This window comes from Trichosurus vulpecula, chromosome 5 (assembly GCF_011100635.1).
Source record: "Trichosurus vulpecula isolate mTriVul1 chromosome 5, mTriVul1.pri, whole genome shotgun sequence".
Lineage (NCBI taxonomy): Eukaryota > Metazoa > Chordata > Mammalia > Diprotodontia > Phalangeridae > Trichosurus > Trichosurus vulpecula.
In genome coordinates this window covers 300,975,365-300,999,576 of record NC_050577.1, presented here as the reverse complement: position 1 = coordinate 300,999,576, position 24,212 = coordinate 300,975,365, and the positions used below count along the sequence as shown (strand labels likewise).

At 49.0% G+C, this 24,212-nt stretch overlaps 1 protein-coding gene across 4 annotated transcripts in view; it reads left to right on the top strand.

Annotated features, from left to right (window-relative positions):
• PACSIN2 (protein kinase C and casein kinase substrate in neurons 2) overlaps positions 1-24,212 on the top strand; it is a 145,263-nt gene that overhangs the window by 21,754 nt on the left and 99,297 nt on the right. For 3 of the 4 annotated variants that reach the window (XM_036760044.1, XM_036760049.1, XM_036760046.1), the window contains exon 2: positions 22,894-22,935. The exons of the other annotated variant lie outside the window; for it this stretch is intronic. The gene's annotated coding sequence lies outside the window, so the exon portion shown is untranslated. The remainder of the gene's footprint in view (positions 1-22,893; positions 22,936-24,212) is intronic. 4 annotated transcript variants of the gene reach the window in all.

Sequence of the window (24,212 nt, the reverse complement as noted above, 5' to 3'; positions counted from 1 at the left end):
TTTCTTGCTTTTTGCATTATTGTTGTCCTACTCTCAATCCTCATTCTCCTCCCCTCATAAAAAGCCCTCTCTTGGAACAAAACTATTTGGTATTTTGGTCATATCTGAGACTTTGGGCCTCATCCTGCCCCTGTGGCCGTCACGTGACTCTTTGATAAGAGGGAGGAAACACGTTTCACCAGCAGGCTCCCCAGGTTATAACTGGTCCTCCTCCCTGCCATGTCCCCAGTCAGAGTTGTCCTTTACAGTGTCATAGGCTTTAGATCAGCTGTTCTTCTGGTTCTGCTTCCTTCACTGCATCAGTTCATATAAGTCTTCCTCAGTTTCTCTGAATTGGTCCCTTTCATCATTTCTTAATAGTGTAGTAATGTTCCATTACAGTCATAGATTTTTCCAGCCATTCCCTGGCTGATGGACAGCCACTTGGTTTATAGTACTTTGCTACAAACGGGCTGTTAGAAACATTCTTGTACATTTGGAGCTTTTCCCTCTATCTTTGGTGTCTTTGGGAGTATTTCCAGCCCCAGGAGTGCCCATTTGTATGACCTTGGGGTAGAAGGCCAAGTGGCTTTCTAGGTCACAGCTCCACTGACCAGGGCCCTTTGCTAGTCTGGGGAGTGGGAAGTAGAACCTCAGTGTTTTAATTTGCATTTCTATTAATGTTGGTGATTGGGAGCATTTTGTATGGTTGTTGATAGCTGGCATTTCTTCTCTGGACCTGTCTGCTCCCCTCCACTACTCATTTGCATTTTGAGGAATGGATGAATGGATGACCAAAATCCAGACAAAGTGGTTGTGTTCTCCTTGGTATGGAGAGTGCTGAGCTAAGGAAGCTCCCCTTCCTGGTGCAGGCGACAGGATATCTGCACCTTGGAGAGTTGCCCGAGGCACTACAAGGTGAAGTGCTTGGTCCTGGATCCCATAGCCACTGTCAGGGGTAGGACAGAACTCCTGTGCTCCCAACCTCTCTGTCCCCTTCCCCACTGCCTCTCATTCACCAGAGGCATTTGCTGCAGTTTACCCAAGGCCTTTTGGGTTTTAGGTCATCACAATATTCAGTTTTTCTTTTGTGATCATCTTTATCCTTTGCTCTTCCCTCCTTCCTTGCCTGGGTTGCGAAAGGAATCTTATCGCGTTTGTTCCATGTGACCTTCTCTAGCTACCTCTTGTATCCATTTAGAACTCTCTGGGGTGGGTGATGAGAGAGTTCAGTCTACTGAAATTAGGCTGCTTCCCGGCTTTCCCAATGGTTTTTGTCTGAGTGTGAGTCATTGGCATCCTTGGGTTTATCAGACTCTCACGGCTGTGGGCACTGACTTGGATTCTCAGGTCAATTGCATAATGTAATTGACAACATTATGATGTGGTCAGAAGAGCACCAGGTTTGGAATGAGGACATCTGGGGTGGAGTCTTGCTTCCCTTTCCAGGGAGCACCCATGTGGTCATGGGCGAAGTGCCTAGTCTTGTGAGAATCAGTTTCTTCATCTCTAACATGGGGATTTTGCTACTTGTTTAAAACAGCAACTACTACTCATATGGCTTAGTGCTTTTAAGAGTTACAAAGTGTTTACCCTAAAATATCCCAAGTAGATTCTTATCTTTGCTGCCTTGAAGCCTCTAGAGCATCGCAGATAGACTATAGGGCCTGGAGCCAGGAGGCCCTGGGTTGAAATCTGCCCTTACATCCTTACTTGCCTTAGCCATGGCAGGTTGCTTAACCTCTGTCTGCCTTGGTTTCCCTGTCTGTAAAATGGGGACAATAATAACACCCACCTCTCAAGGTAGTTACAGTGATCAAATGATCAAAAAAGCAGTTTGCAAACCTCTAAGTGCTAGCTGTCACTCTTAGCTATTACTGTTTTGTCAGTGAGCAAACAGCGAGAGAGGGGTGGTTTGTGCAGGATTATTACCCAGCCAGTGATGGGAGGAGCCTTTCTCCCTGTGGCCTCCTCTACCAGCCTCTTCACCTAAGTCCTTGGCTTGGCCCCCCGGAAGCCTGTAGGTGTTGTCTAAGCCACAGCTGCTTTAAAAACAAAAGCTAGCAATAAAAGTAAAGAGAAAGGGGGCTCCGGGAGCTGTCAGTATTTTACTTAATTTTTGGAAGGGAGGGTGAACTTGGACCTGGCACAGGTGGTGCGTATTTCTCTTTCAGTTGTTGGGTAGAGGAGAGAGAAGTAACTGGCCTATTTTTTGGGAGGCTATTGTACATTCTCAAATACAGACTATACTAATCATAATCCATTCACGTTCAGGTCAGGCTTAAGATTTGTTACCATGTTTCACCCTAACTAGGAGGTTGGTGCCATTATCACCCCCAGTTTTCTTAGGGAAACTGAGGCTCAGGTCAAAGGATCTCTTCTGAGCAGCACATGAAGCCATGTCTTTTGGCTCCCAGCCAGGCTGCCAAGCTCAATCCAGGTCAAATCCTATCATTAGTTTTCTCTTCTATTTCTTAACCAGACGCCAACATGCTAAGAGACTTCTGCTGCTGCTCTTTGTGTGAAATCGTTACTTAGCGAAAGGGGCATTGTCGTTTTATCTCAGGTTGCTTCTGGGAAAGGGGGAACTGGAGAGTTGGATGATGAGGAATTGTTTTCTTCCTGCTTTTATACCCACAACAGTTTAAAATTTCCTGACTTTGGGCATCTTGCTAAGGCCTTTGGAAATGAGTATTTTTAGTAGGATTCCCTGAAGACTTTAAAATAAAATAACAAATGAATATTTTATTGCTCTTAATATAAAGATTGGCCTTGAAGCTGTTTTTCCCTTCAGCAATGGTGATGGATCCAGGCGAGCCATCCATTCTCTTGCCCAGTTAAATTTTTTTTTATAAACTTAATAGTCATCAACCCCAAAACTGTGAAATAAATGAATACAACAAGACTAAGTCCTCCTCCAAAGCCCTGGGCCATCACAAGGCAGAACCCAAGGAATTAACAGACAGTGAATCCAGTGCTTTGCTCTGTGTTCCTTTACAAGCCTGTCCAAAATGTGGGCCCCTTGGGCCCATTTTCCTTCTTTCCTTTCTTCTAAAAAGTGCTAAGTGTAGTCAGTGCAAGGAATTGTATTTCATATCACCTCAGAAGTTGGCCTGCTCATCTGTGCTCGTGGGCTTCATCTTTTTCTGGCAGGCACCATCATAATCATATTCATTCTCCTGGAATGTCAGACTCCTGAAAGGCAGAGGCTGGTTTTTGTTGTTGGACTTAATACATGCTTGTGAAATGAATGAATGCACAGACCATGACGATTTCATGGTTGTCCGCTTGTGGATCATAGACTTTTTTCCGGTTTCATTTTTGTCTCCCCCTTTCCTCGCCATCAGACAGCTCCCTCCCAAAGTATATTCCTAAAGCACAGGCCTGACTGGGTTACTCTGGTTCTTAAGAAATGCTATGGCTCCCTATCTTCCCTAGGATAAGCTACGATCTCCTCTGTTCCGTATTTAAAGCCATTTAACAACCGACCTGCTGCCTGCCTTTCCACAGTTCTTACACATTGCTACATTTCACAGCCTCTGGTGCGGCCCGGCTGACTTCCTCCTAGGCCTGAAATACTTCAACATCTTTTAGAAACCTTTGCCGCCTTCCAGGCTCAGTTCCTGTGCCACCTCCTATCAGAGACGCTTCCTGTTCCCCATTCCCCCTCCCCCAGTCCCATGGACTCTCCCAGCCATTCCCCAAAATTTCCTGGTATTTCCTTTGTGTCTATAGGTGCCTTTAGGTCTCTGTTCTTCCCGACATCGAATACAGTTCCACTGTGTCCATCTGATTCTTAACCAGCCAGAACCGTAGATAGTTTGGGGCTCTCCTTTTGGCCTTTCCATGGTGCTTTTTGGAGAGAACCCTAGCAGTGAAAATCCTGGGCCCAAAGCCTGCTTGGTTTTTGTGACTCTCAAGGTCTGTTACCCTCCCAGATGGTTGTCCCCTTTGGGGAGGGGCCTGCCATTTGGAAGGCGGTTGGCCACCTGGTGAAGGGGGAGGTTTGCAGTGCTGAGGAATAGCATGGGTTTGTTTTTTCTTCTGTGAAAAGATAAGTAATCGCCTGATTTTTGACCTTGCTTATAAAGTCATTTAACTTGCCCTGGCTCCTCTGCAGAGCACTGCAGGGGGATATACAGAGAAAGACCTTCAGGAAACTTAGAATATTTACTTTGATCCTAGAATTTAGATCTGCGAGGAATTTCAGCCACTGTCTAGTCAGCTCCCTCCATTGTTTCTTTGTTTGTTGGAATGAGGAAGCCCAGAGAGGACAGAAGCACCTTCCCCAATGTCAGATGAGTCACAAGTAGGAAGAGGCAGAATTTGAACCCTGTTCTGTTTCTGCTCTCCTACTAGAGCAGCCTGATGTTATTAGAGTCATCATGAAATCCATGGTCAAGAATCCCATTTCTCCTGATAGGTGGAGGAGGACCACAAGGCCTTTGCCATGCCCTTCAGTTCCTGCAGTCCCTGCTGCCCGCCCTGCCACCGTCTGAAGTTCCCTGGCAGTGCTATCTGATGATGTAAGGGCTTCTGGGCCTTGCCAGCTTCTTCATCACTGGGTTTGGAGGATTCCTGGGCCTTTCTGTCTGCCCTGCAGCTGAACTTTCTTTTGTGTGTTGTCTCTACCACTTATGAATGGAAGCTGTTTGAAGGCAGGGGCTGAGTCCTTGGTCTCCCCAGTGCTCAGTGTGGTACTTGGCACCCAGTGAATGCCCAGGACCCAGAGCAGCTTCTGTTCTGGCCAGTGGGCTAGATGGACGCCCTTTCCCACCTCCGATTCTTGCCCTGACCCCTTCGTACATGCTTTCCAGTTTCCCAAGGGCTGTCCTCTGCAAGGTGGGCCATCACGACCCGAGCCCTGCCCTGCAGAGAGAGTCAGAGACCATAAGGATCAGCTCCAGAACCGATGATTCCATTTGACCTAAGACATGGCCAGGTTCTCTTTAGTTGGATTTCTTGTTGGGTTTCTAAATTCTCTCCCCACCAAAGGAAACCTGCCTGACTCAGGGAATCAGGAGAAAAGAAAGCCAAGTGTTGGCTTGCCTGGCTTTTGTTTCATTCCCTTCAGAGCCCGCCTTGGCTTTGGCTCAGAGTCCTCTCACTGTCCCAGGAGGAGCCATTGCTTACTGATGGAGAGCGGTGACATCTCCCTGAGAGCCCACGGGGCTTCTTAGCATTGGTGATCAGGGCCTGGCTCTGGAGCTCATATGGTGGAACAGTGGGACCATAGACAAGTGGTTTACATTCTCTTGGCCTCAGTGTTCTTACCTGTAAAATGGGACTAGGGTTTGCTCTCTCATCCTGGTGCTGTAACTCCTACAACCTGTGTGACTTTGGGCAGATTTCTTCTCTTAGCTTTCTCATCTGGACTAGAAAGTCTGTCTCTACAGCCTCTTCCAGCTCCAAGATTCTACAGCCATATTTATGTTCTGTATCTCAGGGGGAAAAGCACTTTATAAACTAGAAAGGGTGATAGAAACTTCATCTCTGTGTCCCTGGCCTGGACTTGGCTTGTCTTTGACGAGATGGAAAGCAGTTGCCATCAGACCTTCTTTTGTGGTTGGTCTTGTTGGTAAGGAGTCCTGTAGAAGAAGCTGCATCTCCAAGCCCTCTTGGGCTAATTTGCTGGAGGCATGCTGATTCAAGGAGGGGACAAAGGTCGGATTGCCCCACCCTAGTTATTGCCCCCTGGGATTTCATCTTTTATTTATTTATTTAATATCTTATTTAATATTTTCTGCTCTCCCCCCTACTGAATCACTCTCCTTTGTACCCAAGAAAAACTGGGAAGCCAGATTCCTTGGCTCTGGCAATAGGGACATCCCTGTTGGTGGGAGACAGGCTGCTTTTAGTCTCGTGTTTGTTGGCATTGAGGCCGTCTGCTCCCACACTGGCTTCTGTCTCCTTCCCAGTGGACAAATGTTATAAACACCAGATTCTAGATCATGCTCCAGACGCCCATGTTCCTGCCTGAAGGTAGTTCCCCTATATCCAGTGAACATCCCGAACATTTTTTCTTGGTGCAAATGCATTCTAAGCATTCATGCACCTTCTGGGCTGTGGCGATGGGGTCTCCTTGGACCTCAGGTACACTGGGGCTGGAGGGAATAAAAATCTTACTACTTGCATAAGAGAAGGTAATTCTAAGACCAGTCACTCCCTAGATGTTCCCTGAGGGGAACAAAGGCAGCTGGGGAAGGACTGTGGACAAGTGGAAGGGACCCCACTGTCCTCCCTTCACCCCCAGACTTCCCCAAGCAGGCTCTTTAAGCTGGAGAGCTGTCCAGCCATCCTTGGGCCCAGGAAGGAATCTGGGCCCTCAACTGCTTTCTTGTTTACCAAAATATGAGGCTGCCCAGCTTGTGTGCTTGGCGCCATCAAAGTCCTGTTGACTAGTTGAATTCAGGTCACACCTGTGAGTGACTTGTTCTCTTTGTCTCCTCCTATTAGTAACAGGCATTTTTCTCACAATTTATTTTACGGGAAGGCTTTCCTGGGCCTTCAGTTACTTCTCCCGCCAGTCTTGTAGAGTAAACAGCATGAGGCTTTCGATGCCCAGGGTGCTGAGGAGGCTGCGGGCAGTGAATGCATTTGCCCAAGAGTGACAGCGAATGCTGGCGTGGCCCTTGTGGGTTTACAAAGTGAGACGGTCCCAATGGCCTGTGAGGTGACCAGGGGCCAAAGGGCATCCCTTCTGTGTCTCGGTCTCTGGCCCCTTGGTGTACACGGTCCCATTTTTCTGATTAAGGTTTAGTCCGTGTCACCTGCCGTGGATTGGATTATTATCTCTGGTTTACAGATGACAAGGTTGAGATCCAGAGATAAGTCATCACGTGGATATCATATGTGAATGTTATTACAAACACCTTCTTAAAACCCATCCTGGGGTCAGCCAGGTGGCACAGTGAGTAGAACACCAGCCCTGGAGTCAGGCGGACCTGTGTTCAAATCTGGCTTTAGACACTTGACACATTTACTAGCTGTGTGACCTTGGGCAAGTCACTCGACCCCAATTGCCCTGCCTTCCCTCCTTTAAAAAAAAAAAAACCCATCCTGTGCAGTGTGGGGCTGGTATCCCAGTTCTGCAGAAGCGTTTCAATGCCTTGCCCATTGGATCCAGGTCTTCTGACTGCAGGGCCAGTGACCTTCCATCACAACATGCTGTTTTTGCCCAAACCTAGCTGTTAAGCAGTGAAAAGGAGGAAGCCAACTGTGTTCAGTAGCAATTATGTGAACTGAAAGGATGTCCATCAGAAACAGTCACACAGAATCAGTTAGAATGGAGAGGGACCTTAGAGGCCATCTGGTCCAACCCCCCCCCATTTTAGAGGTGGGGACACTGAGGGCCCAAAGAGCTGAGGTGGCTTTCCTGAGGTTGCATGAGTAGCAGAGGCAGGATTTGAATTTGGGGCCTGTAACTCCAAGTTCAGCTCTCTTTCCGTTCTTTTCCTCTCTTCTGTTCCGCCTCTTCCCCTGTGCTAGGAACATTTATCCAAGTGCTCTGTCCTATTCCTACCAGGGTGCTGTGAGGGCAGAGACCTCGGTTGCCTCTGTCTGCTTCTGGCTCAGCGGGACCCCTTAGCCAGCTTATTTCCCTTCTTCTGTCAGATGAGGGGGCTCGATGATCAGGTCGTCTGTCAGATCTTTCCCACTGCTGTGATTTGGTGATTTGGAGTATGAATTTTGAATTCTGATGACTACAAGAAATGCCGTGACTACACTATGCTCTGGTCTGGCACTGTGGGCACTGGGCAAGTGGTGGCGGTTTGTGGATCAGTCGTGCCAGAAGGTCGCTCCTTGCCTCCTTCCTGCCCTGGAGAACGTGCCTTTGGGGCAGTTCTTTGCTACCCTTTCAGACCTGGAAATGACTTTGTGCTTTGAGTTCCCAAAAGACATTTTTTCTCTTGAAGACTCCTGGAGGCTGGGTGAAGGAGACTGGGGAAATGGCAGGAAGGTGGACAAAGGAAAGAAATTCGGATTAGAATGGGGAGGGGGCCTTCTGTGGGGCTACCTTCTTGGCAGGTCGATGCAGGAGGTGTGTGGGAATCCGATGAGCCCACCGACCTTCAGGGCATCTGGTCCACAGCTCATTTTACACAGGAGGAAACTGAACATGGCGTCTCCAAGGTTCCACCAGGTCTTTGGAGCAGATGCAGGTCTCCCGCCAGGCCCCAGTACTCTGGGTGCTGTGCTTCTGGCCACTGCCACAAGAGTCTGTCAGTTCCTTGGATTTTGCATTTTCCTTTTCTTTATCAGATTAATTCAGCAGATATTAGCAAGAGGAAAACAGAGCCAGTCCCTGTCCTCAGAGCCTTTACAGTCAAATAGGAGGTGAGAAACAGTCCCTGAGAACTGTTGTTGCTTAATTCTTCAAGAATTAGTGACTTGGCTGGGGAGTGTCCGTCCTCCACTCCTGCGGTTGGCTTTCTGTTAGACTGGGGTGGGGGGAGGAGGAGGGGGGAGCAAAAAATGTAGCTCCCGAGGCTGTCCTGGTGAGGTGTTGCCTGCCTCTCTTTGGTGGGCTTGGTCCTCCCCCAGTACATGCAGACCATCACTGTGCATGTGTGAAGCCAGGCGTTCTGAACCCTGCTGAAACTGATGGACCTCTTATGTCAGTGGGTTAGTCATAAGCATTTAGTACAACCCAAGCTCTGTTCTAAGCTCTGGGGACACAGAAGGAGGCCAAAGACAGGCCCTACCAGGAGCTCAAGATCTAACCGGAGAAGACATGAAAACAACAACGTACAGAGAAGCTCTAGGTGGGAGAAAAAGGAGATGCTCACCAGTCGGCAGGCCCTGGCATTGAGGTGGGGCAGGAAAGGCCTCCACTGAGAGCTGGGAGGTGGAGGTGAGTAGGGAAGGCATTCAGGGTCTGGAGGAGAGCCAGGGAAACACCTGCACCTGCTAGCTGGAGGGGCTTCTGGGAGGAACAACTGGGATTGCACAGTAGGGGGCTTAGCTCTGACCAGGGCAAACCTTTCATCCAGCCTGGAGGCAGTGGGTAAAATGACCAGGTCTGTGCTTTAGGAAGAGGACTTTCTCAGAAGATTGTTTTAAAAACTTGTAAACATGAAGCACGCGGGATTACAAAAGAGAGGAATTATGTTGAAATGAAGCTACCCAAGGGTTCAAAAACCAAGCCAAACCAGTTTCCTGGGCCTCAGCTTGGGTCAGCTGGAGCTCGGGCTCCACTGGCAAGGCCTTAGAGAGCGCTGGGACCCATCGCCTGTGTACCATGGTTGGGCAATGAAGTACAGCTTTAGTGAAGAAACTGACAGAATTCAGTGTAATGGAGGTTAAAACATTAAGGCCTCTGAGAGTCAAGCATGCTCTAGGCTGTTAAGAGAGGGCAGGACTTCTTGCTGAGGGGAGGCTCTGTGGAGGATGTTTATTGATTTGAGGCAGCGCCTGAGCTGGGATCCTATTTCCGCACTGTGAAGGCAGGCGAGATCCTCACTAGGACAAGGGCCCAGCATCATCCTGACCTTTAAGGGCCCTTCAGGTCACTGAGGCACGGATTTGGAGAGAGGAAATTGTGGGTGTGCCTGGCCTTTCCTGACACATGTTGCGACCTATTTCTCTCTCAGGGTGCCTTAGTATCATTACTAGCCTTAGGTTTCTTCTTCTTTAAAATGAAGGGGCTGGAAAATCTTGAAGGTCTTTGCCATCTCCGAGTCCACTGACCCTGTGTCCTAAATTGTCTTTTTGCCCGGACTGATGTGACAACAGCCATGGTTGCCCAACCCCTTTTCCAAAGCCCAGTTCAGCTGCCACCTTATCTTGTCCCCAGAGACTTCTCTTATTCACCCCACCCCCACTGGCAGCGATTTCATGGTGAAATCTGTTCTCAGAAGCGGTTTCTTCCCCTCTGGGTGTCTTTAGTACTTCATGGCCCTAGATTTCTGTGATGTGGGCATTCCCTGCACAGCTGCAGATTGAACCCCCTTTATTTAGTAGGTAGTCTTGGGGCATTCCTGTGTCTCAGTATAGCCTCAATCTGGTGATGAGTCCCATGCCTTGGCTGAACTAGTCTTTGGATGACAGACATACAGGCCCTCAGCAGGCCTGCCTTCGGAGTCTTTGACTTGGTGGGATCTGTGAGATCCTGGCACAGTCTTTGCAAACCCAGAGTTAGCTTAAGGCCCAGATGAAGCATCAGAAGAGGTGGTTTAAGTGACTTTATGAGAAATCAAGACATTATAAAACAGAACCAAAGGAATGAAAAAGTGGAAGACAATGTGAAATATCTCATTGGAAAAACCACTGACCTGAAAAATAGATCCAGGAGAGATAATTTAAAAATTATTGGACTACCTGAAAGCCATGATCAAAAAAAGAGCCTAGATATCATCTTTCAAGAAATTATCAAGGAGAAACTGCCCTGATATTCTAGAGCCAGAGGGTAAAATAGAAATTGAAAGAATCCACAGATCACCTCAAAAAGATCCCAAAAAGAAAACTCCCAGGAACATTGTCGCCAAATTCCAGAGCTCCCAGATCAAGGAGAAAATACTGCAAGCAGCCAGAAAGAAACAATTTGAGTATTGTGGAAAAACAATTAGGATAACACAGGATCTAGCAGCTTCCACATTAAGGGACCGAAAGGCTTGGAATACGATATTCCAGAGGTCAATGGAGCTAGGATTAAAACCAAGAATCACCTACCCAGGAAAACTGAGTATCATGCTCCAAGGCAAAATATGGCTTTTCAATAAAATAGAGGACTTTCAAGCTTTCTCAGTGAAAAGACCAGAGCTGAATAGAAAATTTGACTTTCAAACACAGGAATCAAGAGAAGCAGGAAAAGATAAACAAGAAAGAGAAATCATAAGGGACTTAACTAAAGTTGAACTGTTTTGTTTACATTCCTAAATAGAAAGATGATGTGTATAATTCATGAGACCTCAATATCATAGTAGCTGAAAGGAATATGCATATATATATGTGTGTATACATATATATATACATATGTATGTGTCTATGTATGTGTATATGTAGGTATGTGTGTATATACATGTAGATATGTATACATATATACACACATACAAAGGGCACAGGGTGAGTTGAATATGAAGGGATGATATCTCAAAAAATAAAATCAAATTAAGGGATAAGAGAGGAATATATTGAGAGAGGGAGAAAGGGAGAGATAGAATGGGGTAAATTATCTCGCATAAAAGTGGCAAGAAAAAGCGGTTCTCTAGGAAGGGAAGAGGGGGCAGGTGAGGGGGAATGAGTAAATCTTGCTCTCTTCGGATTTGACCTGAGGAGGGAATACCATACACACTGAATCGGGTAACTTACCCCACAGGAAAAAAGGAGGAAGAAGGTAAAAAAGGGGGGACGATAGAAGGGAGGGCAGACAGGGGGAGGAGGTAATTAAAAACAAACACTTTCAAAAAGGGACAGGGTCAAGGGAGAAAATTCAGTAAAGGGAGATAGGTTAGGAAGGAGCAAAACATAGTTAATCTTTCACAACATGAGTATTGTGGAAGGGTTTTACATAATGATACGCATGTGGCCTATGTTGAATTGCTTGCCTTCTTAGGGAGGGTGGGCGGGGAGAGAATTTGGAACTCAAAGTTTTAAAAACAGATGTTCAAAAAATTTTTTGCATGCAACTAGGAAATAAGCTACACAGGCAATGGGGCGTAGAAATTTATCTTGCCCTACAAGAGAAGAAAGGAAAGGGGGATGGGAGGGGAGTGGGGTGACAGATGGGAGGGCTGACTGGGGAATGGGGCAACCAGAATATATGCCATCTTGGAGTGGGCGGGAGGGTAGAAATGGGGAGAAAATTTGTAATTCAAACTCTTGTGAAAATCAGTGCTGAAAACTAAATATATTAAATAAATTAAATTTAAAAAAAAGAAAAGAAAAAAAAAGAAGAGGTGGTTTAGGTACGCCCCAGTCCTTAGCGTCCTCCAGGCCCAGTAAGCACATTGTCCTGCTCATGGCCTCATCAGTGTTGAAGAAGGATTGGTTGGAAGGTTGGGTGAATGAATGAGAGAATTTGTGGGACCAGAAATGGCTCCCATGCAAGCAGGATGCTTCTGCTTAGTCGAGTGAAATACTGGAAAACCACCCCACTGTAAGGGTTGAGCAATGATGCTGTGTCTGTGTCATCTCATGGAGATTCATGGTTGCATAATTCAAAGCGTTGGGGAGAATTTTCAATGTGGGTTTTGCAAGTCATTTTTGAGGAATTCGTAGAATCAGACAGAACGATAAGGAAGCTGCTGTGTGCATGAGGAGAGGCCCAGTCTAGCCAGCGTAGGAGCATGAAGGCTGTCAGGCTGGGTTCCCAGGGACCTGACTGCAGAGCACCTTGGTCACAAGCTTACACAGCAGATTCCACTTCTTCGGAATCCCTGAAGGGCCTGGCCTGGAGAATCCCGAGAATCCTCCAAGGGGCGTGGCAGGGTTCAACCCCAGGATTTCTGCAAACAGGGCAGCAGGGCTCAGCAGTCACATGGTACTTAATTTGTAGAATGTGTTCTTTGGAACTTGTGACCTTTAGAAAAATGCCCCAGCTATCTGTGGGATTGCCCTAAGGAAGATGCTGGACAAGATAACCTCCGCAATCACCTACATCTGGAAATTCCAAACCATTCCTTGGCAGACTCTTCTTCCATTGGGAGAATGTGGAGAGATAGGAAATGTAAAATATTCTTTTTAATATTGGCAAGAGCAGCAGGGTGGGTTTGAATGTGTGTTGTGGAGAAGCTCCTGGAGCAGCCTTCTGTGGTGCTCCTGAGGTTGTTGAGTTGGAGTAAGGACCAATGAAGGGCCCCAAAAGGCCTTCAGCAGGGTTTGACCTTCATGCTCCCTACCTTGCCGCAGTGCCAGGGTCCAGTGAGAACTGGGTTGTAGTGCGTGTAGCCTGGGCATTTCATTCATTCATTCATTGGACCTCATGCATGTGTATGCAGAGAATTGTGTGCCCGCCACCTTCACAGCCTTCAGAAATCCGCTCCCTGAGCCAATTTCCCCACTTATGTTGTGGGGTTTCCATTGACTTGTGCCGTCTGAGCAGGTCTCATAGGGGAGCGGATGGCTCCTGTGCTCTGCATCAGAAGGAATGAAACCACTGCGAGGCCAGTTCAGAAAACATTGTAAGACACGTGCAAGAAGCAAAGGCTCTTGTGTTCCTGGCAGTGTGGAGGCGGGGCATCAAGGAATTAGAAGCTGAGCTGGGAGAGGAAGAGCCCTGGGTCACAGAGCTTGGCCAAAAGCCCCTCTCTGAGGTCTTCCTGGGCTAGCTGATCCTTGGCCCTCCTTTGACTCCAGACCCTCCTCCTGGGCTGTTGTGAAGAGCCCTTTGGTAACCTCCTTGGTCCTCAGGCAATGGGGTGTGTCTCAAGTTATTGGTGCCCTGCTCTTCTCAGCCGGGGTTTCCATTCTGCTCCTTGTCTTATATGTTTAAAGCTGGGAGGGGTCCTTAACCACAGTTCTAACTCAGTCCCCCCCTTTTGCAGACAAGTAGCTGAGGCCCAGGGAAAGGAGAGGAAAGGGAAGAAGCATTTATTAAGTGCTTGCTGTGTGCCAGGTGCTTTGTTAAGCACTTTACAAATATTCATTCATTTGTTCCTCAAGTGGGTACTACTGAAGAGGTTTGAGGTTGAGGGGTGCTCGGCACCCCGAAATATTGACGCACCGGGTCCTGCCGAAAGAATTCGACTCAAGCCTTCTCAGCCAAGGGAAAAGACAAAGTTTATTAGAGATTTACCACAACGGGCTGTCTTAAGAAATCCCCCCCACCTTGTGACGCCTGTTTCCACAAGCGGGCCAGATTCAACCTACTGAATTAGATTGAATCTGAGCACCTTCATGGAGGCAAGATGGAGATTATATACTAGAGGAGGGGTTTAGGGAGGGTCTTGAGGGGAAGTCCAAGGAGGGCAAGGTGAGGTAATGGGATTAAGGGTGGGAAGTAGCTGCACAACAAAGGGCGAGGCTAGGTAGAGATTTGGGCCTAATGATAATGTGAGGCTTGTGGCCTTAGGGGAAGGCCAAATCCAGTTGGAAGATTCAAGGACAGTTCAAGGGGCTCCCAGAGACTATATTCCAGATTCAAGGGGGTTCCCAGAGACTGGGCCCTCATCATTCCCCCCTCAAACATATAGGACCCAAATTCTTTTGGGGTCAGGGACGAAGATCTCAGCTTCTGAAACTGCTTCCTGCTGGCAAGGGGTGTAGATCTGTTCCCGGCTCGATGGGTCCAGTTCAAGGGGTCTCAATGGGTCCAGTTCAAGGGGTGCAAGGTCTGAGCGGTCATCTGGAAGTTGATGGCTTGGAGCCTGGAGGAGACAAACTTGGCAAAGAGGTTAAGCAAACAAGCAGCAAACAGGCAGTATAGGAGTATAGAGAGAAGACAATATCCCTGGTGGGAATTAAAGATGACTATTTCATACCTAGCTCCCCTAATCACTTGTTCTGTGTACCACACTGCTTCAGGGTTCATGAGTGTGTAGCACATCCAAATTAGGTCGGGGGTATCTAAGAGCAAGGTTTGATATGTGGTGAGCCTGTGGTTAGCCAGCCACTGCTGGCCATCTGCTTCTAGGATGCTCTGAACTTGATGGGGAGTCAGAGCTCCTAAGGGCTGGTCTGCTAGAGGTTTAGAAGCTTCCACAATTAGAGTGGCTGTAGCAGCTACGGCCCTGAGGCATGCAGGCCATCCAGTAGCCACAGAGTCTAACTGCTTTGAAAAATAGGCAACAGGTCTGGGGTCCTGTCCTAAAGCCTGGGTTAGGACTCCCAAGGCCTGTCCTCTCCTTTCATCAACATAGAGAGTGAAAGGTTTTTCTAGATTAGGTAAAGCTAAAGCTGGAGTGGTGGTCAGTTTAGTTTTCAAAGTCCCAAAAGCTTGTGCTGGGTAGGGGCCCCACTCTAGAGGGAGTGAGTCAGGGCCTTGAGTGCCAATTAATGGTTGAAGTCCCTCCCAAGCCTTGGGCTTAATTGGATATTGAAGGCTATGGAGGGGAACTATGGCTGGGGTGGCAGAAGTAGCTTGCCCAGGAATTCCCTGATCCCAAACAATTGGCTCAACCTTCTCCCATGCCTCTGGGGGAACATGGGGAGGTCTGGGAAACAGAGGGAAAAGGGAGTTATGAGGTTTAACTATAGAAAATTGGCTTCCCAATTTCACCATCAGGTCCCTTCCCAACAAGGGGACAGGGCCAGAGAAGGAGTGTTCAGGCAACAGATCCTTGATGCCCATGACCTGATGGGTCGAGGGGCATGTGGGGCCAGAGCCACTAGTTAAAGCAAGAGAACATAGCCATGATAAAGTGGGTAACCTTACCTTCTGCCTCGATTTTGCCCAGGGCTCCGCGAGAGAGGTGGAGAAAGTGGGAGCACAGCCAAGCCCCAGGCTTTCCCCTCCTTCCAAGTCTTGAGAAGACTGGAGGACAGGGTACTGGGAGGAGGCTCTACCGCTTTTCCAGCCTCGGGGATAATCCTTCCTCCAATGTCCCTCCTGGTTAGATGCTGGGCATGGTCCTGGAGGTGTGGATCCTGGGGGCTTCTTCCAGGGGGGCGCCCTAGAGGGGCACTCCTTAGACCAGTGACCCTCCTTGTGGCATCGAAGGCAGGTTTCCCCACTGCCCAAGCCAATGGGCTTCCAAGGGCGCTCCCTGGAGGGGCGCTCCTTGGGTCTTTTCCTGGCCATGGCAGCAGCCAAGAATTGAGCGTGTTCTCTGTCTCTAGCTCTTTCCCTGCGTTTTCTTTCCTCTGCTGCAACCAGGTCTCTATTGTTATACACTCCAAAGGCCATCTCCGGCAATTGGACCTGAGGTGTTTGGGGTCCCATGGCCAATTTCTGCAGTTTCCTCCTAATATCTGGGGCAGACTGATTAATGAAATACATGTTAAGCATTGCCGCCCCTTCAACAGAATCAAGATCCAAATTTGTATATTTCTTAATAGCTTCTACTAGCCGGGCCTGGAAAAGGGCAGGGTTTTCCTTTTCTCCCTGAGTAACTTCCCTGATTTTTTGAAAATTTATTTGCTTTTGAAATGCAGTTCTTAGGCCTTCCAACAGGCAAATTACCATATGGTCTCTCTTTTCTCTATCCTCACTCCTTTGATAGTTCCATCCTGGGTCACTGGTGGGAACAGCAGCTGTACCTGGGGGATATTTTATGGGATTATTGCTAGCCAAACGATCCCCAAAGTTTTGGGCTTGTTCCCAGATTCTCCTCTTCTCCTCAGTGGTACAACAGGTAGAGAAGAGGATATGCAAATCACACCAAGAAAGTTCAAATTGTAGGGACAGATCCCTGAATGGAACATGCACTCTCCTTGTCCCAGCAGGGGAGGCAGGCATTTCCCTCAGGGGAAAAAGCCTTGAAGGCGCTGTGGGACCTGGAGCTAGGGGAGAGATATAAGAAGCCCCCCTTCTGGTGAGGGAGGGGCTGGGAGCTGCCGACTGAGGTAGATTAGACTGCAAGGCCAGGGCATCTGTCTGGCGAGGGAGATCAGCTAGTACCTGAGGAGGAGTAGGGGTCAGAGAGGGAGGTACCAAAGAGACCTGAGTGGGAGCCACCTCAGAGAGAGGGGCCAGAGGAGGAGGTACTGCCATGGGGGCAGTGCCCGAGGCTGGAACCTGAGTAGAGGTTGCCTCGGGGGTAGGGCCCATGGTGGTAGATACTGCAGGGCCTGAAATAGGGGCAGGCCATGAGGCCAGAACCTGAGTAGGGGTCCCTTCAGGGGAAGGGGCCACAGAAGGAGGCACCTCAACAACACCCTTGACTGGGACCTGAGCATGGGTCGCCGAGGGGGGTGGGGCCATGGGAGGATTTGCAGAGTAGGAAACTTGGACCGTGAAGGAGGCAGGATAAGAGGAGGGTTGCACTACAGGAAACCAAGAGAAAGAGGGGATGGCCACGGAAGGGGGAGCACAGGAAACAAGGGTGCTCCAGGGAGGTTGGGGAACAGGAGGAGGGGCTGGGGCTGAAGCCCTGGGGGCCATAAGGGAGGGGTTATCCAAAATATCCTGTTGACCCCCATTGCCCCTTTGTGGGGGAGCTCTAGCTATGAGCATCTTACAATCTTTTCTGAGAACGGGGTTCCGAGAGAGCTCCACGAAGGTCATTATGTAAGGAATTTCTGTCCATTTTCTTTCTCGCTGACAATATAAATTTAACTGAAAAAGAGTATTATATTGTAAAGTCCCAAAATAAGGCCACTCTTCATGGCCTTCTAGGCGATATTGTGGCCAAGCGGTATTGCAAAGGTATATCAGCTTTTTCTTTTTAAGTTTTTTAGAGAACTTAAACTTTTTCCAATTTTGTAAAAGACAGCCTAAGGGTGAATTTTTGGGAATCGAGGAGGTTTGACCCATTGTGAGCCCAGGGGGCTGGAAGTCCCTTCCTCTGCAAGGAGGATCTGGGAGTAAGCCTCAAAAAGGAACAAAGCAAGACAGGAAAAAACAAACACAAAAAGGTACCTGAGATTTTCCCATTCCCTAGCGCTGAGAGAATTGGGAAAATTGGGGGCGCACTTCCGGATAGGGCGTCCGTCCTTGTCCTCTATGCCTCAGAAGGTGTGCCCAGGTCCATGGCCTTGAACATAAACCACTGGACCGAACTGAGAGCGTCAGGCTGAGTTGAGTCCAAGACAGCAAACAGCTGTCTGACCTACTGGGACCTGGGAAGTCAGGCCCGGAAAGCACTTCCAAAATGCTTGGAGAACGAGAAAGGGTTTGGGTTAGGGAGAGGCTTACCTTCCAGTCTTGGCTGGAGAAAAACTTGAGATTAGCAGTCGTTCCCGGCCAACGCACCAAAAATGAAGAGGTAAAAGGTTGAGGGGTGCTCGACACCCCGAAATATTGACGCACCGGGTCCTGCCGAAAGAATTCGACTCAAGCCTTCTCAGCCAAGGGAAAAGATAAAGTTTATTAGGGATTCACCATAATGGGCTGTCTTAAGAAATCCCCCCACCTTGTGACGCCTGTTTCCACAAGCGGGCCAGATTCAACCTACTGAATTAGATTGAATCTGAGCACCTTCATGGAGGCAAGATGGAGATTATATACTAGAGGAGGGGTTTAGGGAGGGTCTTGAGGGGAAGTCCAAGGAGGGCAAGGTGAGGTAATGGGATTAAGGGTGGGAAGTAGCTGCACAACAAAGGGCGAGGCTAGGTAGAGATTTGGGCCTAATGATAATGTGAGGCTTGTGGCCTTAGGGGAAGGCCAAATCCAGTTGGAAGATTCAAGGACAGTTCAAGGAGGCTCCCAGAGACTGTATTCCAGATTCAAGGGGGTTCCCAGAGACTGGGCCCTCATCACTACTAGTATCTCCGTTTTACAGTTGAGGAAACTGAGGCAAGGCAGTGGCTTCCAGCCCCTCCCTCCCCAATGTCTGAGGCAGAATTAGGCCTCGAGGCCTCCTGCTTCCAGGCCCAGAGTCCTTCCTCACCTGCCTCTGGGGCTGCCTTGCCTGAGGTCAGGTCCGTAGACTTGGGGGAGTCTGTGTTGTCAGGTTTTTACTAATACTTTGTGTACAAATTAAAAAAAATTAAACTTTGCAAAATGAAGCAAAGTTCTGGATCTTCTGGAGGGATGGCGGCTCTTAATGGGACTCCTCCTGAGGAGTTTTCCTTCCCAAGCTCATTCACTTTCTGTTCACCAGTGTAAGGATTAAGTAAAGGAAGCAGGATCTGGGGAGGCCACCGCCTGGGGAGGGCTGCCTGCTCTGGGGAGGCCGCTCTGGGCCAGCCAGGCTGCAGACTCTCCAAACAAGGAAGTGAGAGTGTCATCTTTGGGTTGGGAGGGGGTGTCACATGTGCCTTTGACTGGGGGTGGGGGAGTGGGACACCATCCAGTGAGAGAAGTGAGACCTGGGGGGAGGGCAGCCCTGCCTTCCAGCCTTCCCTTCCCCCCAAAGCAGACATTTCCTTGGCAGCCACCTGGTAGTTATTGGGGGACGCTTTGGTAACTGCATCTCCGTACACGTTCAGTAGAAGTGTGCCCACTTGGGCAGGCAGTGTGTGTGCTGCCAGGGGATTGGAAGACCTTGTGTTGTACGCGCAGTAACTGTGGTTCTTAGCAGAGTTGGGTCTTTGCCTAACTCTGTGCTTTTCTCTGTGTTTAATAGCCTTGTCCTGACCCTGTCCCCTGTCCCCTCAAACCTGGCCATCTGAAATAGCAGCTGACGGGTGGGGAGCTCAAACTCCCGCTCACTTGTGGTGGTCCCCCAGGAAGGTTTCTCAATTCCCTTGAATTCATTTCCCCAGGCTTTAATGAAGCACCACCTGCCCTCAAGGTACTTGGGCCACAATAGCCTGTGTGTGGCCTGAGCTTCCAAGAAGCTCCATTTGGGGGACGGGCCCAGACTGGCTAGCCTTCACTCCCCAGACTCGCCAACCTACCTGGTATCTCCACCTTCCCCTTTTTTAAGTCCCTTTTTTGTGCATCTTCCTCAGTGGAATATAAGCTCCCCAAGGACAGGAACTAGCTTTCTCTTGGCGGTTAGCGCGCTGCCTGGAACATAGTAAGAACTTTATAAATAAATGCTTTTTGACATGACCTAGGACGTTAAACTGTAAATATATAATATATATATATATATATGTAAATGTATATGAATATTATATATCATAAACTATATCCACAGCAATTTGTTGGGCAGGACACAGGCTAGTTTGCTCTCAGTGGAAGGGTGAAGTAGGATAGGGTCCCAGAGGGAAGGGGCCGGTGTGGTGGGGTCTGAGGGATCCACACTTGCTTACCCCAAAGGACACTCTGGCCTAGGCCGACTGGGCCTCAAGAGCCCTCACAGGGCCCTGGAGTGGAGCCACCAGACACAGCCTCACAGAAGCATTGCTGATCCCTGAGCCACAGCGAGCAGAGGTGGAGAGGACCCATTCATGAACCTGAATGGGAAAATCCAGCCTCCCCCTTTGCTAGTGCTCTCCTCCTGGACAGTATCACCACCACTTCTGGCATTCTGGGATCTCACCTAGCATTCAGTCTGATTTGTCTTAAATTCATGTTCTTCATGTCTCCTGAGCTTGAAGCTTATTCAGTTTTCTGGATTTATTTTCTCCCCTCTCCGATCCTTCGTTTGCATTGTAAAGTCCCCTAGAAAAGGCACTATCCCCGTCTTTTTTGCTGAGGCTCAGGTATTGATAGGCCTTTACCTGTTTGTTGCTACCGCTCTTTGTCTGGCCTTGTGCATCCACCCGAAGGGGGGTGGATGTATATTAGCAAATTTGGAAATTGCTTCTGGGACCACTTGGCTGGAGGACACCCTGGAGGGTGAGGATGGCGTAGGTTTTGTCTGTTAGCACCGGCCCCTAGCACAGGGCCTTGAATGAGCTTTTCCAGGAGCCTGTGTCCAGGATAGATTGGAGGGCTTAGGAGTGATCATAGGATTGGACAGGTGAGGAAACTGAGGCCCAGATAGCTGAGCTCACATGCCCAAGGACACATGGCTAGAAACTGGCAGGATTGGAGCATGTTACGGCCTTCTTTTCAGATGAGTGAGTAATTTTGACTGAGTGAGCTCAGCACAGAAAGAGGAAGGAGCTTCCTAATTTTGAGTGAGTCATCAAACAGACAGTGAGTGGGGCCAGGGAGAGGAGAGGAAGAGGAGAGAAGTCTTCCTTCTCTGCTTCCTCTTCCACCATTATTGGGTAAATATGTCAGTGGGTGTGTGTGGCGCTCTGCTCTCTGCAGGCTGCTGTGGCTAGTTAGACATCTTACTCTGAAGTTATTTCCATAATTCGTCATATTGTCAGAGTCCTGCCCATAAGCTCACAATTCGCAGTAACTTAGCCTGGGGAGGGCCACCCCCGATCGGACCTCTCCAGGTCTCCTGGCTGGGCCTGCTTTGCTTTAGCCTTCCCTGGCATCTTCTGGTTGTCTTTTGGGGCAAGCCAAAGTGGTTGGTGCTCCTTAGCCTGTTTGGTGGCACTCCTGTCTACAGCCTGTATTTGCATTAGCAGGCCTGGGGAGGCGCTAATGGCCCTGCACTGCTTGGGTTTGAGATGGTGATGACCTTGGGCAGGTCACTGGTCTGAGCCTCAGTTTCTTCAGTTGTAAAATGGAGAGAATAAGACTTGCATTATCTACCTTGGGGACTTCCCCCTTCTGGGTCACAGTTTGCTTCTCTTGTACAGTGAGGGCGGGGGTGGGATTGCTGAGGTCCCGAAACCTTTCCGGCTCTGCCTGCTTATTCCTCCACTCCATCTTAGAACGCTCCTTGACCCTGTTGTCCTGGTCAGCCTTCCGTCTCTGACTGCTCCTTGGCTTCCTTTGTCCAGACTTTGATATGTGGGTGCTCCCTGAAGGTTTTCTTCTTGGCTCTTAGCTTTTAGCCATGTTCTCCCTCTCCCTCGGTGAATCCACCACTCTTGGAACCATTCTAACAGCTAATGCCCAAATCTCTCCATCTCTGTTCTGTCTCTGTTTGTGGGACCCTGTCTCTGTCTCTCCCTCCCTGCCTTTTCTCTGTCTCTGTCTCTCCCTCCCTGTTCTTTCTCTGTCTCTGTCTCTCCCTCCCTGCCCTTTTTCTGTCTGTCTCTCTTCTCCCCTGCCCCTTTGGGTTGGACGTCTGCACCAGTCTTTCTGGCCCCTCAAGCCTTACAGATCCAGAATTTAAGTTACATTCTTCCATTTTTCTTGGGGGGGTACCTTAGTATTGTTCCATCCTCTCCATTCCCAGGGGCACCAGCCTCACTCTGGTCCTCATCTCATAGGGCAGTGTCACAGTGGCCTGGCATTGGGTATGCCAAGGGCCCTCTACACACATCAGTCTTTCTAGTGAGTGGCATCAATTCTGCCACCTTGTTGCCCCAAACCCCCACATAGCTTTCCAGCATTTACTGTGTTAAGCACAGATTCCCAGGTCAGGTATCTGTAGCCCCTGAAACTTAGCCCCAGCCTTGCGGTCTCATTTTGTGTCTCACTTATTCTCTTCCTGGAGGCTCTAGACTCTAGCTCAGGGGAGCTGTTTATGTTCCTTTGGCAAGTTGAAGGCCTCCTTCCCTCTGAATCTTTGCTCATGCTGCTCCCTTCACCAGGCATGCCCTCCCTGATAATCATTTTCAAGGACCGTCAGATGTTCCCTCCTTTAAGAGTCCTCTTTGTGATTCCCACCTGCCCTCCCCCGAACTGGATGTGATCTTCCCACGATCATCCTTAATATCAAGCCTCTCCAGCCACTTCCTTTTTGCCCAGCTCCCTTCCATCCTTCCAGAACCCCTTCAGTTGTCAGTTAGGGCTAATACCTCAATCATACACCTCATGGGATTAGGTAGGGAAAGTGTTCTCTAGGAATATCTTCTAGAAACGTGAGTTGTTAATAGTGATAATAATTATTTCCCAGGAAAGTTTTCTGGATATTGTGTTGTGATACATTGCACTTTCCCGTGACAATGAAAGCTTTCCTTTGGGGGATGCTGGGAAGTCCAGCAGCCTGAGGCCTGCTTACTCACAGTGTGACTGTCCTCTGAGCTGCTGTTTTTTTAGCTGTAAAACATGAAGTTTGGACTTGTCGAGTTTGAGGGGCTTTCCATTGCTACCATTTTATGGCTGAGTAATGAAGTAGTTGGGCCCGTGGGCACATGACGTTTGTCAGATGCTGTTGGAAGGCGCCTTCCTGAAGCATGCTTTGGGCAGCTTGGGGAGACGGGCTGAAGGACGGTGGGGAGGCCCTGTTTTTTTTTTTAATTTTTTAAAAATTTTCTTTTTAGCAGGGCAATTGGGGTTAAGTGACTTGCCCAAGATCACACAGCTAGTACATGTGTCAAGTGTCTGAGGTCAGATTTGAACTCAGGTCCTCCTGACTCCAGGGCCCATGCTACTGCCCCACCTAGCTGCCCCAAGGCCCTGTTTTAATAGATGGGGGGAAGCCAGATCGCTGCTAGTCAGAAATAACAGGAATGTTTTCTCCTCCACAGCTTCAGGAGCTTCAGTGACTCGTGTGCTTCCAAGACACTTTGGTGAGTCTGGCCAGCTTGTGTTTGGGTTTCATGCTTTCTAGTCTAGCAGCTTGAGTTGTCTGCCTGTGTTTGCAAGGGAAACGGGAATGGTTTATGTAAGCCAGCCATCTGTCCCAGTGTCTCACCAGATCCTGGAGGGGGCATAGTGCAGGTAGTCAGAAGACTTGGGTCTGAATCCTATCTTTGACACCCACTAGCCGAGAGACCAGGAGCAAGTCCCTCTGCCTTTGAGCCTCCGTTTACCCACCTGTCTTAGGAGGGGAGCACCTGTAGGACCTAAGGTGATTGTGGAACTGAAGTGAGCTAATACTCTATGTGAAGTGCTGTGTACATTTGAGAGCATATTGGGCTGGGGTGGGGTGTTGCTGGTAGAGACTCTGAGGAATGGATTCAGCTGGCAGTACATTTCCTAACATTCATGCTGGGCCTCCTGTGTGCCAACTGCTGGGGCTACAGACACCAAAAATGGTTCTGCCTCTGTTGAGAGATATGCATGTGCACATATTGGGGCATCAGTTTCTTGTCTGATCCTCCAACAGCCCTGTGATATAGACAGTGCACGTGTTCTTGAGGCAGTGTGACGTGGTGGTGAGCCAATGGCCTTGGAGTCAGGAGAACTGGCTGCAAATCCCGCCTCCTCCACATCCTCATGAAGTGGGGGCAGGAAGGCCTCATGTCCCCAGGGTCGGTGTGAGGATTGCCTGGGAGAGCTCGTGGACAGCAAACCTCAAAACACTGTAGACACAGGCCTGGGTCGTGGTGGATCTTCCCCGGGTGACAGATGGTGATGAGGAAACCATTTTCCCCAGAGCTCATCAGTGGCCGAAGTTAGGTTTCTTGACTTCCATTGGGCCAGCTCTCACGCCATCATGCTTCCTCATGCCTTGTTCTGGGCTGTGTTCATGGTTTGCCAAGAATAATCTTCCTCAATCCGCAGGAAGTGCTCTCAAGATGTTATGGTGTTTCCCCTACTTTAGTGCATTAGGAACCAGCATCTTCTCAGGAGAGTGGTTTGGGCTTTGATTAACTGATGAAGAGGCAGATGAGCATGTTAACTCCCACTCTTTGAGGCTTTCTCTTTTTAATTGGCCTAGGGTCGTTTGTTCATTTTGGACAAGTGACCCAGAAGGCCAGCGCTCTATGGCAGTCTCTCAGCTTTGACTGGGCCAGTGATAGGCCTGGTTGGTTTTCACCTTGGTCCTTGCCTCATAGAACCCTGAACTCTGTATTAGTCAGCCTGGAAACTTGCTCCATTTGAGCTCTGGGAGCCAGAGTGC